General features: G+C 38.7%; 1 non-coding gene across 1 annotated transcript; it reads left to right on the top strand.

The window, feature by feature from the left end:
- The first annotated feature begins 1,241 nt into the window (after positions 1–1,241).
- Positions 1,242–1,343, top strand: LOC143672342 (U6 spliceosomal RNA). Its single transcript, XR_013169797.1, has one exon. It is a non-coding gene; the product is annotated as a U6 spliceosomal RNA (small nuclear RNA).
- Positions 1,344–4,820: the final 3,477 nt, after the last annotated feature.

Raw genomic sequence — 4,820 nt, 5'->3', positions numbered from 1 at the left:
AATGCAGCCAGACAAAATGATGTCCTGAAAAGCATATAAAAAGGTGGATGAGCCTTGAGGACATAATGCTGAATGAAATAAACCAGACACAAAAAGATAGATACTATATGCTTCTATTTTTATAACCATGGTAAAGGTAAAATCAGAAGCTTATAATTCTACCCATTACAGTGTGCAAATTAATCTACGAAAATTTCAAGGACAATCTCTGTACCTCTCTTGCCCATCATTAGAGTTGAGACAATGACAGTTATACAGCCTCCCTATTGGCTTCCTCCCTCAGCAAGAGGGGACTAAAACTAACCCAGCTCTTCCCGCTGTCTCCATATACAAGTTATAATCTGAATTCTGGACTGAGGAGATGGTGGTCCAAGATATGAGTAAATTCTGGCTCATCTCTACCTTTTAACTTCAAGGATTAAGAAGATGTTGAAATTGATATTCAGGTAGGAATGAATAGATTAGCAGATGCTTCAATGTCAATTGCTTTCTAAGTTATTTACCAGATTAGATTTACCTATCTCCTGACTCCTTGGAGAACTGGACTGAGCAGAAAAGTGTTCATGGAAGAGAAAAGTGAAACACAGAAGAGAATCTTGAGCTGATAGATCTCTGAAGTGAAGATAACAGCAGTAAGAGAAGAGCACTGTAGGAGAAGGGAAGAGGGACCTCCAAGTGCAAGGTTGTACTTAACAAGGTGGGGATAAGGAGCCATGAAAAAAACAGTTCCTTGTTGCCCCATTCTCCTGCAGCCCATACCTGCACGAGGCTAGCGATACGAAGGAAGCCCAGAAGTATAAGAGACCACATTTCTGTTCCATCCTCGCTACTGGTCCAACCCTTCACTGCTGTGGACAGACACCCACCCAGGTCACACCTGATCCTAAGAAATGGGCTGACTTATGAGCCAATGTCTACCTCAGGGAAATGTTCAGAGGAACTATCCATGGTGCAAGTGCCTTGACTCAAACCGAAAAAGAACCAAAGAGGCCATTTTGTTGATAGAAACTAGCAGAGATCAAGGGTTGGAAGGCACTGATTGCAGTGTGACCAAGTATCTTAGGTGGCCTGGGGCAAAGGTATTTCCCGGGGCATGGAACTTTCAGTGCTAAAATGGGGAAAGTCAGACATGTTGAGACAGTCTTGTCAGGTCTAAAGAAGCTAGAAGAGATTTTTGGAGAGAAACAAGGTAATCTGCTTATACTATAGTAAAAAGTAAGAGTTTTATAAGAAGGTAAATAATGCTTGCCTTGGCAGCACATATACCAAAACTGGAACAATAGAGAATCGCATAGCCCCTGCACAAGGATAACACACAAATTCGTGAAGCGTCCATATGAAAAAAAAAAGAAGGTAAATAAAAAACAGGTAAACCTACATTTAATGTTTGTTTTTTAATGAACACAAAGAAGTTTTATGCATTATGCCTCTTACAGGAATATTTCATATCAGGAGGTTGGGGTCTGGATTATACCATCATCATGCACGTTTCCTTGTCCTCCTGGTACAGATGGAAAGTAAGGTGCTGCTCCAGAAATCAATGCCATACGCATGCACTGTGATGATGACAACTTATGCACATAAGAAATCCTTTAATTTTATTTCATTTGATAACTATGCCAGGCAGTCTATTGCCTCCTGACTCTAACAAGGTAACAGAGCAAATGAGAACCAATATGAAAGGTGAAGAGGCAGCCAACTCGATGGGAGAAAATATTTGAAAATCACATGCTGGATAAAGGTTCAATATCCTGTATACATAAAGAAATCATACAACTCAACAAAAAAAAACAACCCAATTATAAAGTGGGCTAAAGATATGAATAGGCATTTTTCTAAAGAGCACATACAGATGGCTAAAAAACACATGCAGAGATGTCATTTTCATTAACTATAAGAGGAATGAGGATCAAGAGTACAGTACGATACCATTTCACACCTATAAGAATGGCTGCTATTAAACAAACAGGAAACTACGAATGTTGAAGAGGATGTAGAAAAACTGGGACACTTATACACTGCTGGTAAGAATGTATGGTACAGCCACTATGGAAGACTGTTTGGCAGTTCCTTAGGAAACTAAATATCGAGTTGTCCTATGACCTGGCAATACCACTACTTGGTATATACCCAGAAAAGCTGAAAGAAATAACACAAATAGACATTTCACACCAATGTTCATAGCAGCATTACACACAATCACAAAAGCTGGAAACAATCCAAGTGCCCATCAACAGATGAGTGGATTAACAAAATGTGGTATATACATACAATGGAATATTATGCAGCAGTAAGATGAAATGATGTCCTGAAGCACACTACAAGATACATGAGCCTCGAGGACATAATGATGAGTGAAATAAGCCAGATACAAAAGAATATATACACTATGATTCCACTTTTATGACCGTGGTAAAGGTAAAATCAGAGGTTTATAATAGAGAATATAGGGGCCCCAGAGACACATGAAATCTAGAGATGGGTGAACGAATAGCCAGTGAGGTTGAACTTAAATGTAAGGGAATAGATAAAAGTGAAGGCAGTGAAGGTGAACACGACCGAGAGGAGTTCTATAGACCCATGTATCCCACCAATTAACATCACAAACATAAATAAGTTCTTGCATGAACTACTGCAAAGTTATGGATGTCTTATAAAGAGGATATTAGATGAGGGTATAGGGGGAAAACGCTATTGCTTGCTATGAGCTAGGTTTAACAGAAAAACATCAACAGCACCAGAGCAACACCAGGGGCAAATAACGGGGGGATGGACAAGAGTTAAGGGGAGGTTTGGATTTTCTATTTGGTCAGTGTATGTTTATTGGTTATCTTTCTCTTAGGAACAATGAAATTATCTAAACTTGAGTGTTGATAGATTGTTGGTTTTGGAAATTATACATGATGCCCAATGAATGGAGGCAGATGAACTAGATTGGCAAACGATGGTGTATACACATCACAGAATATTGTGCTGCTACAAAAAGGAACAAAGTTGTGAGGCATGTACTGTTATGAGTGAACCTGTGGGACATTCAGTGAGGCAAAATAAGCCAGAAACAAAAGAGCAAATACTGTGTGAATAAGAAAACAAGGGCCTAGATTGTAAGCTCTTATTGCAGTCACATTTAGTCCAGTTACTTCTGGATTTTGAGAGGCTGTTGTATATATATATAACCTGGCATTTAGAGATAAGAATGAATCCAATCAGGTTGGGATTAAGGTAATTCAGAATAAAGGGGTAAGGAAGACACTGTGTTTTACAACTTCATCTACTCTTTGAGATCAAAAGAAGAAAAGTTTATTTTGTCTTGAACCTAGATTTTCTGTAGCATATATTCTAACTCAAGCTGTCTGGATAGATCATTTAAACAATCCAAACACAGGGATCCCAGGATAAGAATCAGAGCCTTTAATTCTGTATAGCTTAACATAATGCCTAGATAAATCCCAGAGCATATTAAGTAGATAATCAAAAAGTATTGGCAAAGTCCCTTGAGGGATGGGAGAAAAAAATATGGAACTATTAAACTTTATCACCAGGAAAACCCTGAAACTGTGTCAAACATTAGGGATGCTCAAATCAACAGGCAAGCCCTTGATCTTGAGGCTTACTCCTGTGAAGCTTATGTAGGTAGTGAAGAAGTTTAGTCTATCTATAGGTATGCTTAACTTCCGAAGGGCCTCTTTTGCTGCTCAGATGTGGCCTCACTCTCTCTAAGTCCCACTCTGCAATTGAAATCACTGCCCTCGCCCTCTGTGGGACATGACATCCAGGGATGAAAATTTCCCTGACAGTGTAAGAGAAGACTCCCAGGGATGAACCTGGCTCTGGAGCCGTGGGGTCATCAATGACCATCCTGGCCAAAAGGGGGGAAAGAAGTAGAACGAATAAGGTATCAGTGGCTGAGAGAGTTCAAATAAAATCAAGAGGCTACTCTGGAAGTCACACGTACATAAGCTTCAGTTAGACAGTTCCACCTACCATAGCTTGTCAAATCACAACCATAACCACTCCTGCCAATTCTAAAGAACACCTAGTACATGATATAAGATTCTAAAAGGTTCCATGCACTAGGTTAACTTCCCAGAAACCTACAACCTCCAGATGGGTCCCTGGACCAGATAAGTCCTGAAATGCAGAGAAGCCAGCCCTTCCAGAACATCAACTAGTTCCATCCCCTTATTCCATATTATTGACAGCCCCTTCCAACATGAAAAAGTTAGAATGGGCAAAGCCCAAATATCCCTAAAGAGTGAGAGAAAGATCAAAGGTAATGGTGGAGTTATACAGAGAAGGTAGGATTTAATAAATAAGTATGATTGTTTAATCATTACATTGATAATCATTATATTAAATATTGATTAAATTGATACTGCTCCAGTATCTTAGAGCAACTAGAAACAAAGTCCTAAAATTCTGGAACTGCAAGCCACACCAAACGCCGAAATCTGTTCTACAACTAATTGTTTTGATGTGCTTTGAAATTTATTGTTTTGTATACATGTTATTTTTCGCAAAAAAAAAAAAGTCGACTGTGATGATAAATGCACAGCTATATGATGATACTGTGAACCAATGTATTGATTGTACACTTTGGTTGATACATGGTATGTGAAAATATAACATACATCTATACAAACAAAAAAAGAACCAATATGAGTTGATGCTATGTTCCTGAATGAAGCTTATTTATGCAAAAATGACAGTAATAAAACTATAAAACTTTTTAGACACTGCACAGTATCAAAACAACTGGAAAGCAACCTGGCAGTGGAAGTATATACAGTTCGGAATTTTTAAAAACCAGGCTTACAACC

Source organism: Tamandua tetradactyla, chromosome X (genome assembly GCF_023851605.1).
Source record: "Tamandua tetradactyla isolate mTamTet1 chromosome X, mTamTet1.pri, whole genome shotgun sequence".
NCBI lineage: Eukaryota > Metazoa > Chordata > Mammalia > Pilosa > Myrmecophagidae > Tamandua > Tamandua tetradactyla.
Note: the sequence above shows the minus strand (reverse complement) of the source record. Positions and strands in the feature narration are given on the sequence as shown.